At 47.6% G+C, this 13365-nt stretch overlaps 1 protein-coding gene across 2 annotated transcripts in view; it reads right to left on the minus strand.

The window, feature by feature from the left end:
* LOC140392548 (uncharacterized) overlaps positions 1-10673 on the minus strand; it is a 33265-nt gene extending 22592 nt beyond the window's left edge. Inside the window, exons 1-2 of one of the 2 annotated variants that reach the window (XM_072477850.1) lie at positions 10593-10672; positions 10251-10324 (exon numbers count right to left, since the gene is read on the minus strand). The gene's annotated coding sequence lies outside the window, so the exon portion shown is untranslated. Of the gene's footprint in view, positions 1-10250; positions 10325-10592 lie in introns of both variants that reach the window. The other variant, XM_072477849.1, reaches the window with a different exon arrangement.
* Between the last annotated feature and the right edge of the window lie 2692 nt (positions 10674-13365).

Consider the following 13365-nt stretch of genomic DNA (forward strand, 5'->3'; position numbering starts at 1 on the left):
TCCCGCAGGGTCTATTGTTGGCGTTGACCTGGGTGAGCTGCCGGCGGGTGGCGGCCGGGTTGGGGGGGGGGGGGCGGGATATGGCGGAGGGTGGGGTAGGTAACCCATATGGACAGTGTCACTCTTCAGAACCAGGGGCCAAGGTGGGTGGTCAGTGGGAGTGAGCAAGTAGGTTGCCTTGCAGGCCGCAGTAATGGCAGTCCGCGATTGGACACTGCCCCAGTCACCCCGGACACTCTGCCTGTTCCCCTGTCGTCCTCCCCTCCCCCAGCCCTTGCAGCACCCCCCACCCCAGCCAGCCCGGCCAGTGCCCAGCCTGGCAGCCCACAGTCACTCCTCTTCCTGTCCTACCTCCTTTCTCTCCCTCACCAGCCACAAAGCTGGTTTTGAAATTTTTAAAAGCACAAGTGAACCGCGCCGTCGGGAACTCGATCCATCGGAGGAAGAGAATCTCAGAGGCCTCCGAGAATACTGGGTCGGGCCCGCTAATTACATGCAAACGGTGCTTTAACTGTGCGTGTGTTCCAGATCGCATTGATGCCGCTGCCGAGGTGACAGAAAATTGCGATTTGGTGTCAAATTGGCGCCCGGCGGGATTTTGGGGATGGAACTGATTCTCCACCAAATCGCATTTCGCGATTTCGGCATCAGCCATTGGAGAGTCGCGCCCAATATCTTTCCAGGCCCCTCACCTTTGGCGTAACAAGAATCCTGCCAGAGAAGGTTGGGAACCTGATTTAAATACATTAGCATCTTAGCGAGCCATCCAGCTGGGCCTTCCCCCTCACGCAATATTCATCGGCAATGGCGTTACGCTGGCGCCATTTACAACAGCTGGATAAAATCAAGAACCCGCTGGCCTCACCTGCGAAGTGGGTATCGGAGATCTACACTCAGGTCGCCATCATCCCCCAGGGTGTCAATTGCAGAATGGGCACTGGAGAGGACGTGGGCGGACCCAGGTAACTGCAATCGGTGCCTTGGCGGACCTGCATGTCTGTGAGCCTCTAGGTTTAAAGGAGTCCAGTGGCTGGTTTGCAGGCATCGCTGCCTGTATCCTCCTTGCTGGGCTTCTGGTGATATGACCACTGAGGGACTTTCCCTTCCAGAGTGGCAGACGAAAAGTGGGTGAGAGCAGGTGAATCCACCGGGTCAGTACAGGGGGTGACTGTGAGGTCGCTGGGTGAGGTCCTGTGAGATGCCAAGCTGAATGGGCTGAGTGGGGTGTGGCCATCTGGGATGGCCATTTACAAAGGGAAGTATGGCCACTTGCAAAGAATCACGGGAAATATGGCCAATGCAGGATTCAGACGAACTCAGAGCTTCAGTGTATATTTGCCACTAGATAACCAGACACGATCAAAACCCCCAGCTAATTTGCATTCTAATGGCCCATTTCCCCAGAACAAAAGGCTTGTACTCAGGTATCAGATACAGATACAGACTCATTGGTGCCACTCCCTTCACCCATGAAGCCCAAACAGCCACGGTCAATTACCGCTCAGGACACGCCCAGCCATCAAGGCAGCCGCCCCTTTATTGGCTAAAATCGAAGGCAGTAATCGAAGCCTGCCGAATTATTGGGTCCAAAGCTCAGGACCTCCCAAAAGAGCACGAAACCCCAGAAGGATAAAAAGAGACACTGCCATGTGTTCAGTCTCTTTTGGCCCCGGCGCACCGGCACTCTCTTGGCCGGCCTACGCCTGATACCAATTGCAGCATCACGACCAGAAGCAAGTTCAAGACCAACGATCGCTACCAGACAGATGAGCCCAGCAGAAACGAAGTCACTCCTCCAGACCCAGCCACGCAAGATCCGAACAAAGGCCATGTTCCTCTGCATAAAGCCGGGTGCCTGAAGTTAAGTACAGGTTGTTGTAGTGTTTAGGTGTAATTTAGCTTGTAGTGTTTTATGTTGCATGTCGAAGTAATTCTTGTGTGTAAATAAACTATCATTGAACTTGAACTAACTGGTTGGTTGGTCTTTGATCGATATCTGGTAAAACCTTGTGGTGGTATCATTTGATACCTGGCGACTCTGAAAGCAATATCCTCATTAATAACTGTCATATCAGTATCCAGTTAAAAAGAGCAACATTATTGGCGTCTCCGGTGTGAATTGGCAACATTATTGGCGACCTAGATGGGACTCGACCTAGAAGTGATTTTGTCACACCGAGAGAACCCACAAAACTTTGCATTAGAAACCCAATTGAGAAAAGTGAAAGAAACCACAAGTGTAAAGTCCGTATTGATCAAATCTCCAAGATTCGGAAATGTGTATTAACTCGCATGCGTACTAACAGGGATATAAGGTAAACTCGTTAGATTTTGTTGCATAAAACTATCGGGAGTATTGTGAACCGGAAAATAGCTTGGGCCATACCCGCTGTTCGAATCGCCGCCTTATTCCCCCTGTCCCAAATTTACGGTAGAGAAACAGAGATTACGGTAGGAAAAGAGATACTAGTAGCAATGACAGCAAAGGCAATGGAACGCCTAATGAACCCGAGGTTGCAGCGACCAGTAGAGCAGAGCAGTGCCCCATATGGGAAGAGGAATTATGGAAGTATTTGAAGGGGAAAGGATGGCCCCTTTGGCCTGAGTTTTGTTCAAGTGAAGAGTCAAGTCCAGGAAGCATAGGACAAACCTGGTGGGACAACCTAACCGAGGTACATAAAAAGAACGCAGGGAACGTGCGTAAACGATGGCAATCGCGTCCTGTCTGGCACAATTGTAAGGCACAGAGGAGGTCATGAGGACGCTCCGCAGACAGCTAATTGAGAAAGAGGAGAAGAATGAGGGAAACTTTAGTGAATGGGAGAAAAAATGTTTTTAAAAATATTTTGAAAAAATAAATTTAGAATACCCAATTCATTTTCTTTTCCAATTATGGGCAGTTTAGCATGGCCAATCCACCTACCCTGCACATCTTTGGGTTGTGGGGGCGAAACCCACGCAAACACGAGGAGAATGTGCAAACTCCACACGGACAGTGGCCCAGAGCCGGGATCGAACCTGGGACCTCGGTGCCGTGAGGTAACAGGGCTAACCCACTGCGCCACCGTGATGACCGTGAATGGGAGAAAATTAATGAGCAACTCCGGGAACAGTTGGCAGCTAAAGACAAGGAGATGGCTGATGTCAAACGGGCACACCAATCTGTTTAGTTCACCTTCGCAGCTTTCAGACCCAGTACGATAAAGCCTACCAAGATACACAGCGCGCAGTCTTGGTACGAGAAGAGACAGAACAGCAGTTAGCACAGCTAACGAGACAATGCGCGGATTTAAAGGCAGCTTTACGAGCGTTCCATAGCTCCACTACAGAACAAAGACAGAGCACAGTAGACCACGCGAAATGTAGGCAACAAATATCAAGGTTACAGTCACTGCTTTCAGTGCAAAACAGATTCAGAGACACCTTTGGACCGAATTTAGATCAGGAGAATGGCCCTGATTGCCAAGAACTCAAGGAAACCGCCCATAGATATGTAGAAGACACCGAGATTCAGAATAGAGCCCCCCAAGCCCCGAAAAGGAAAGCACCCGCATCACCGACTGCACAGGCAGCACCCACCCCCATGAATCCACCCACCACACAGCGCACGTCACAGGATCGCAAGGAGCCCAATTTCGTTTACACCACCCCACTAACCATCACACAACTGAGAGATGCGTACAACAAAATAGAACCATTCCAACCCATAGCAGACCCGCATAATTCCTTTGAGCGAGTAAGACAGCAAACGGTTATGTACGGTCGAGCCGAAAGGGAGGAAGTTAAGCTTATAGTCATGAGCCTTGACCCGTCCGTTAGCTCAGCTTTACCAGAACCACAGGAGGAGGAAGCCTCCAGGAGGTGAAGGCTGCTATTTTAGACGCGATTGGTTACAACAGAGGACACCCCGTAGGAGGTCGAGACCGATGTAGACAGAAGAAGGGAGAGCATCCGACTGCATATGCAGGACGCCTTTGGATACACTTTAAATCGGTCTTTGGGGATTTAGTCCGCGAACACTTAGACTCCGCACAACACAACCAAATGGGCCAGCACTTTACTCTCCCACGCCACAGAAGCAGGTCAAAAGGCCTGTGTGAATTATGACCCCACAGATGCCACACATAATGAAGTGTGGGTTTTAAAGAGACTCTCCAGAGCTCGGGAACAATCCCTACATAGAAAGGCAGATCAGGAGAAGGCAAAAGCCAATATGAACCCAGTCAGGACACATCAGCACCCCGCATGGGTAAATGAGGGTAGAAATAAAGAACAGCACCCCAGAGCACAAGCACCACGAGGATGCTATAATTGTGGATAGCAGGGACCTTACGCCCATGAATGCAACGTCCCCCCGAACCAGCAACGGAACCAGCAATTGCGGGATCCGGGGACATCCAGTTGAGTTCCTTTGGGACACAGGAGGGTCCCGCACCACTTTAAACTCCTCCACAATGATTCAGCGCGACAAATGGTCCACCACAGTCACCATCAGTCCTAGTGGATTTACAGGACATGTACAGCAGGGATACATTACGGCTCGTGTAGATATTCAAACCGGAAACATTAATACCAAGCACCCCGTTGTTTTAGTCGACTTGCCCCAAACAGCCAAGCACATTTTAGGAATCGACTTTATGAGCTCACACAACCTTTCCTTTGACCCCGTGAATAAGTGTGCTTGGAAAATGGCCAGAACAGCAAGAGCCCCCGCCACGCTCACAGTAGGAGACTACGAGCACAGAATATGCTCAGTGGGAGATTATTGGTTTGACCCACAAGCGATTACCACAGATAAGATGATTAGAGAGTTCCTAAGAAGTCATAAAACATCCTTCGCCCAGCACAAGCACGATTGCGGAACAATTCCAGGAACAGTCACCGTTACAGGTCCCGATCCCAAGCCCCAGAAGCAATGCGCTTTCCCACAACAAGCCGAGGGAGAAATTGCAACAGTAATTCAAATGTTTGCCAGACCAAGGCGTAATTCGGCCCGTAGCCTCAACAAACAATGCCCCAATTTGCCCTGTAAGAAAACCAGACGGTTCATGGAGACTAACCATAGATTACAGAGAACTCAATAAAGTAACTCCATTAGCAGCCCCCACCGTTGCCACGAGTCCCGAAACAATGCTAAAACAGGGACTACAGTCAAAGTATTTTATGGTACTGGACATTCGCAATGGCTTTTGGTCCATTCCTTTAGATAAGAATTGCCAATAGAAATTCGCCTTCAAGTTCCAAGGACAGCAATATACATGGACATGCCTTCCGCAAGGTTTCCACAACTCCCCCTCCATTTTTCACCGACAATTGGCAAACGGACTATTCACTTTTTCCCGACCTGAATGCCTCATTCAGTATGTGGACGACTTGCTCCTACAAACTGACACAAGGGAAGAGCACGTTAAGCTTCTTTCCGAATTACTAGGTCTCCTACACTCAATTGGATGTAAAGTTAACCCGAAGAAAGCCCAGATCCTAAAAGAAAAGGTCCTTTAAGAGAGATAGAACAGAAACACATTGAATTGATAGTTAAATTGCCCTTGCCCCACAATGTCACTACACTCCGGTCATTTTTAGATTAGTTGGGTACTGTAGGAACCATATAGATTGTTTTGCCACAAAGGCAGCCCCACTTTCCGAGCTCCTTAAAAAGAACACCCCATGGGAATGGCTTCCTCAGCACACGGACGCCATCAATGAATTAAAACACACCCTAGGTACAGCCCCCGCTTTGCAAGTTCCAGACCCATACTCTCCCTACGCCACAGAAGTAGCGACCACCGACCGAACCCTAACGGCCGCACTACTCCAAGAAAGACATGATCGTTTAGGACCCGTGGCCTATGCCTCACGAGTTTTGGATCCCGTGGAGCAAGGATTCTCAGCCTGCAAAAGGCACTTGCTCGCAGTCTTTTGGGCAGTTCAATATTTTGTATATATCACAGGCCTCAACCCCATAACGATTTTAACCGAGCACACCCCAACGCAGCTACTGTTCGATGGTAGGTTAAAGGACGGTTCAGTTAGCCAGATCAGAGCAGCTCACTGGACCCTGCTCCTACAAGGAAGGGACATTACAGTTAAACGGACAAAGACCCACACATTTTTAGCAGATAATTTACAGTATGAAGGAACCCCATGAGTGCCAGATCATTGCAGCCAAATACCACACAGGACCCTTTATTCCAAAATCGCTACACCCATGTGTAGGTAGTAAAGCACAGAATCCCCTGACCATGGATAACTCTTAAAATAATTATGTATGTGGTTCCTCCACCATTGATAATGGAAAAAGAATAACAGGATGCGGTATTCATGTGGAAGACGCGCAGGGACGCGCATTAGAGGAGCTATCTCTAAAATTGCCAGGTCACTTAGGAGCGCAGGCAGCCGAATTGGCAGCAATTGCATATATAGTGCAGCACCCAGATTCTTTCCCGACCCCCGCAGATATATATTCGGACAGTTTATATGTCTGTAACAGTTTGACGGAATTCCTGCCCTGTGGGAATCTAGAGGATTTATATCCGCTGACGGTAAACCCCTACTCTCAGCCCCATTATTGAAGCACATTCTTGAAACAGCTAAAGAGCGCACATATGGCATAATAAAAGTCAGTAGCCATCATCGTTCATCCCCACCCGGTAATGTAAAGGCAGACGCCCTAGCAAAGGCAGGATCACGACACAATCACTTTTGGCAACCCCCCGAGAGTGAGCCGATACACGCAGTCCAAGTCTCACAGACAAATATCGAAGATTTGGCCCAGGCCCAAAAGGCAGACGACACTCTTAGACAGATTTTAGACGGTACCTTCCCAGCCCCCTACGACAAATCCAAGGACACACTGACGGTACAGGATGGAATAATTTTAAAGAATGGAATTTATGTGGTCCCCACCCAGGACAGAAACCAGATAATTTGCCAGTTTCATGACGGACACGGACATCAGGGGATAGAAACCACCGTTGCCCACTTAAGACCTTTGTGCTGGTGGCCCAATTTAAAAGCCGACATCACACATTATGTTGACAATTGTTTAATCTGCGCAGAGAATAATCCAGAAAGGTACTCCAGGAAAGGACAATTAAGACACACCCGACCTGTTAATAGCCCATGGACGAATTTACAGCTCGATTACATTGGTACCCCCCCCTGCAGAAATATATTTTAAATATGTGTTGGTAGTGATCGACACCGTCACAAAATGGGGTGGAAGCATTTCCCTCCAGCACAAACACGGCTAAGGCAACAGCCAAGATTTTAATGCAGCAGATATTTACACGCTGGGGACTCCCCCGCAGCATTGAATCGGACCAAGGTTCTCATTTTACAGGTAGAGTTATGCAGAATGTCCTGACAATTTTCGGCATTAAACAGAAGTTCCATATTGCTTATCACCCCCAATCCAGCGGCATTGTGGAACGTATGAATAGGACCCTGAAAGCTACTATTAGGAAAATGGTACAACAGCATAACACCACATGGGACAAGGTTCTCCCATTCGCCCTTATGTTTATTCGGAACACAGTAGCAAGTTCCACAGGATTCACCCCCCCACAGCCTCATGACCGGACGACCCATGAAAGGAACTGAATATTTATTAGGACTTGATTTGGCCAGCCCCACAGTCACCGCCCTCACCCACGAAAAAGCAGTCAAACAGGTCACGGAAAATATTAAAGCAGCCCAGCTCACTGCAGCTGTCCGACTAGGCGCTAGGAAAAAGCAGAGTAAAGGCCTGCTTTGATAAAACAGTCCACCCAGTAGAGTATACAGTCGGTCAGCAAGTGATGGTTTCCCTATACAACCCAAGTTCGTTCCTCTCCCCTAAATTTGCAGGACCCTACTCCATTTTGGATAAAGTGAGCCCCTCTGTATACAAAATAACGTACCCTAATGGAAAATCAGGTTGATTCCCTATCAACCAGCTTAAAGTTTATGGAACCTAATGCAGCCACTCACACCATGTCTCCCTGGCAATGGCAGATGAGTACGCCCCGCCCACTGACAACCTAGCCCGACCCTCCCCCAGCCAGGACAGCACGTCCACAGACCCGACCGTGTCTCCGCCTACAGGAACGATCTTCCACCTTGAACTTGATTCCGACGCTAGCGACAGCACTCCAGACTTATTGGAAATCAACGACCAATGGCACAACCGCCCAGGCCCCAGCCGCTCCAGCCCCTGGAACCACGACCAAGACATGTTTAAAAAAAAAGAAAAATGAGGGAATCACACATGGTGATGATCCTAATGGGTAATTGAAGTTCAGAAGGGAAAGACAAACAAAACGAGATATTAACCAAGGTTAATAACAGATATTATGCTTGCACCCCCAGGAATATACGAAGAACGAAGAACAAAAAGACAAGAAGATGAAGACAGAACTGATGACCTCCATTATGATCATCGTTGTATCCCTACAGTTGCGCGAGTTGACAGCCTTTGTACCCCACACCACACCGGCCCCGGACATGACCATACAATATGAGACCCCGAGCCCGGACACCACACCTCACATGAAAAGAAACAATGATACCCCCACATGGTGCAAAAACATTGTAAAATGGTATTGCCTTTCCTATACTGTAGAAGCCCTTTTGGTAATAGCAATACTCTGCAGTGTCGTTCAGACACTTAGACTCTGCAAATGGCGAATGAGAGCCTCCCGCTCCCCGATACATACACTCCGAGCCCCTTTCCTTGGAATCCAACAAACCCCACAAACCTTTTAAACCTTTTTACTGACTAAATAAAGGTTGTATTTTTCTGAGTGTAATGACTTAAGTAGAAATGTGATGCTGTTGTTGTTTAAAATTTTGTATTGCACAAATTGAGGTAATTGTGGTACTAATTGAGGTACTAATTGAGGTACTAATTGAGGTACTAAGTGACCAATTATTGACTACATAAGGGCTCTTTCTGTCCAGCCTCAATTTTCAGGCAGACGGAAATAATTCCGAGGTATGGGGGAAGCTTGAAAATAAATTGGGTTCAAGCCTCGCGTGAGAAGTGGGGAGCATCCATTAGCAGCCCCCTTTTAACCTCAGGTGCCCAACTCCCTTAAGGACTGGTCAAACCTACCTACCCCCTGTACCTCAGTCTCTCCACTGATACCCCAATTCCCCTCTGACCACAACCCCCAGTCTTCCCCTACCTTTCCCACTTCTGTCCACTCCTCCAGTCCTCTCTTACCCCCCCCCCCCTTTTCTTGGAAGCCCAGGCCTTGTTCTGGGGACAGCTTGCAGTTCTAGTCCTGACCACTGCAGCTTCTGGCACTGCACAGATTAGAGAGCTATCGGCCAATCAGATTGACTAGCAGCTCTCTAAGGTGGAACGTCCTCCCAGGTGAGAGGCGGAAGTCCTGTCTCCAGCTAATTAACGCTTTTTGAAGCATGAAATTGCCACAGGGCAGGACTGTTGGCAGGAATGTGTTTCCCATGACTCTCTGGATAGGAATGGAAATGCCACCATCCTAAAAACCCTGGCCATGGGATCAATAATTTACCTCAACTGTCTGCTGCTGAAATTCTTATCTATTCTTTCAGTATTAGGCTTGATTACTTCCAGTGCTCTCCTTTATCATCCTTCAACTTCCATAAACTCCAACTTGTCCAAAACACAGCCAACCATATCGTATCTCATGCCAAGTCTTATTAATTATACCAGTGCTTGCTGATGTATTTCGACTCCATGCTCCATTAAGTTTTATCTCCCTGCCCTCATCTTCAAATTCCGCCACTACCTTACCCTAACCAATTTCTACAACCTCCTCCAGTCCATCCCATAACCTTTGGTCCTCCCATTCTGTTCTTTCAGATGTTTATCGTCCTCCCTCGGCTCCACCTTCTGCAACTAGCTCGATAAACATTGCCCACTCTCAGCTTCTGCTCTTTAAAAGTTGTCCCTACACCGTCTCTTTGATCCAATCAGTGCTCCTAATTCTCTCTCTTGGCTTGGTGCCCACTTCCCTTCCAATACCATTTGCAAAGTTTTAAAATCAAAGGTCCGACAAGTCATTATCACAAATTCATCCTTGCATCTCTGTCACTGCCTTCAAACATATAAGACCATAAGACATAGGAGCAGAATTAGGCCACTAGGTCCATCGCGTCTGCTCCGCCATTCAATCAAGGCAGAGATTAACTTTTTAAAAGATTAAACCAAAAGTGTAATCAATTTCAGTGATTGATGGAACTCTAGGAACCAACTAAATATATTTTAAAAATAACTCACTCACCTTGACAGGCAGCTTCCCCTGTTCCTTGAGGACAATTCTCCTGCTACTTGAGGGTCAACAACAGGGCCAAGTGCCTGGGCAGAAGCACATTTAACGATACTTACTGGAGGGTATACACCTCAGAGAAACACCAGGTACATCAGCAAGTAGTGATTAGATGGCACAAATTTGAGTTTTAAAAGTCTGAAGACTGGTGAAAAGTCTGATCCCACAAATTGAAAAGGAAGTTAATTAGCGGAATGTGCAAGTTACTCTTGATTTGCACATAACGGAGACGCAGGAAGAGTATGCAAGAAAGTGGATTTGGAGGAAAGGAATAAGAGAAACTGGATTAACACTAACCATCGCAATATGAGAAATGTTCACAGTCAGAACGGGAATCTTCTTGTATCCTGTCCAGCAGTGTGACCGATCTGCTAAAGGAGTCTCGCCAGACACTCAAACTTAGGTGGAGTTGGGCTTTATAACATTTTTGCGATGTGTCACGTGCAAGAACATCAAGAGTTGCATAAAAATGGACATTTCACAACATGTACAAACCACCACAATCTGTTTAGGTTTCCTTGCTGTTATCAGTAAAAACATACTATTCATCCTAAAACCAAGGCTAGGACACTGATGGTTACAATTCCAAAACACCAACATGATGCACAACTTTACAATACAGTAACTCTGGTACTTTGTAATTGTTTTAAAATAACAACTACTGATACAATTATCACCTTCCTATTGTGACAATACAAAATGTTCCAAGGTCAAAATAAAATGCACATTAACATCAGAACGCAGCAGTTACAATCTGAATCTTCACAACAAATAAATCCGAGCACACAACAGGGTTGTATTGAGAGAAGGCTCCTACTCTTTTTGTTAGCTGTTAAAGTGTGCCCTAAATATAAAAAAGTAGAAACTTTTTGACAGTTCTTTAAACAAATATTTTTATTAAATGATCAAATATAAACAGTAACATACATATTAATAAAGATATACACATATTATATATTACATAAAGTTAAAAAGAGATTAACAAATAAAATGGATTAAAAATTGTCACAATGAGGCTTACATTAACATTGAAAACAAGTTACTGTGAAAAGCTCCTAGTCGCCACACTCTGGCACCTGTTCAGGTACACAGAGGGAGAATTAAAAATGTCCAATTCACCTAACATGCACGACTTTTGGGACTTGTGGGAGGAAACCGGAGCACCCGGAGGAAACCCACGCACACACGGGGAGAACGTGCAGACACCGCACAGACAGTGACCCAAGCCGGGAATCGAACCTGGGACCCTGACGCTGTGATGCCACAATGTGCTACTGTGCCACCATAAAAAAAACCCTGATATTTAAACTAACCCCTTATAACTCATCGCCCTAACCCTCGAAGATGTCCAGGTCTTTAAAGAATGAAATGAATTGCTGCTATCATTTTTTTAAAATATGTTTATTTGAGGTATTTACAGAATCATGGTTTCACCCCCACAACCCAAAGATGCGCATTTTAGGTGGATTGGCCACACTAAATTGCCCCTTAATTGGAAAAGAATAATTGGGTGCTCCAAATTTATTTTTTAAAAATAAAATACAAACAGAATCAGAACAACAACAAAACTCAATAAACAACCAACACCCACTCCTCTGACGCCGCCCCCTCCACACATCCCACCTTCCCCATTTTACCCCCCTCCCCCCCACCTCCCCCCTTGCTGACCTCTCAATCCTCCAGAAATAAATCAATACATGGCTTCCACCTCCAGCGCTTAAACCATCCGCCGACTCCCCCAAGGCGAACTTGACCTTCTCCAGTCTCAGGAATACTGCCAGGTCGCTCACCCACACTCCCACTTTCAGCAGCTCCAAGTCCCGCCACCCCAGCAAAATCCATCTCTGGGCTATCAGGGAGGCAAAGGCCAAAACATCGGCCTCTCTCGCCACCTCAATCTTGGACATCTCCAGAACATGTGGATGTGATTCGCAAGCTCCCAACCCAGGCACCGCCCACAACTACCCTCAAAGAACCTACTCATCCTCGCCACCGTCATATGTGCCCTATGCACCACCTTAAACTGGGTAAGGCTTAATCTCGCACACAGCGAGGACACGGTCACCCTCCGCAAGGCCTCTGCCCATGTCTTGGCCCCACTTCCCGTCCCAGTTCTTCCTCCCATTTACGCTTAATGTCCCCAACAGGGCTCCCTCCCAATCCATCAGCTCCTTATAGATATCTGACAGCTTCCCCTCCCCTATTTCATCCCTCGATCGCACCTTGTCCTGCAACCCCAGGGGCGGCAGCCCAGGCAAGGATGGCAACTCCCTCCTTACAAAGTACCAAACCTGCAGGTACCTAAGCTATTCCCCCCTGGGGAACTCATACACTTCCGCCAGGTCCACCAACTTCGCAAATTTGCCCCTACAAACAGATCGACAAAGCGCTCAATCCCCGCTTGCTGCCACCCCTGAAAACACGCATCCAGCCCCCCCCTGGCGCAAACCTATGGTTGTCACAGATCGGTGCCCACACCGAGGCACCCTCCAGCCCCAAATGCTGCCTCCACTGCCTCCACACCGTGAGTGCTAGGGGCTGGTTTAGCACAGTGGGCTAACAACTGGCTTGTAATGTGGAACAAGGCCAGCAGTGCAAGTTCAATTCCCGTATCTGCCTCCCCAAACAGCCGCCGGAATGTGGCAACTAGGGGCTTTTCGCAGTAACTTCATTGAAGCCGACTTGTGACAATAAGCGATTATTTATTTTATTTATTTACCTGGCTGGCAGGAACGGTAGAGGTGGCGACTGCAAAGTGCTTAAACACATACCCCTGCACAATGTTGCCTCTATCCATCCCCACACCGACCCCTCCCCATGACCCATTTCCTAACCATAGTGATATTCGCTACCCAATAGTAATTCATATTTGGCAGCGCCAACACCCCCGCGCAGCAACCCCCCCCCCCCCCACCCTGCTCCAAGAAAACCCTCCCGTGGGGTCTTTCCTGTCCACACAAATCCAGAGATCGGTGCACCGACCTTCTTAAAAAACGACTTGGAAATGAACATTGGGAGATTCTGAAACACAAACAGAAACCTTGGCAGCACTGTTATTTTCACTGTCTGC

The sequence above is a fragment of the Scyliorhinus torazame genome, chromosome 16 (assembly GCF_047496885.1).
Source record: "Scyliorhinus torazame isolate Kashiwa2021f chromosome 16, sScyTor2.1, whole genome shotgun sequence".
NCBI classification, from domain to species: domain Eukaryota; kingdom Metazoa; phylum Chordata; class Chondrichthyes; order Carcharhiniformes; family Scyliorhinidae; genus Scyliorhinus; species Scyliorhinus torazame.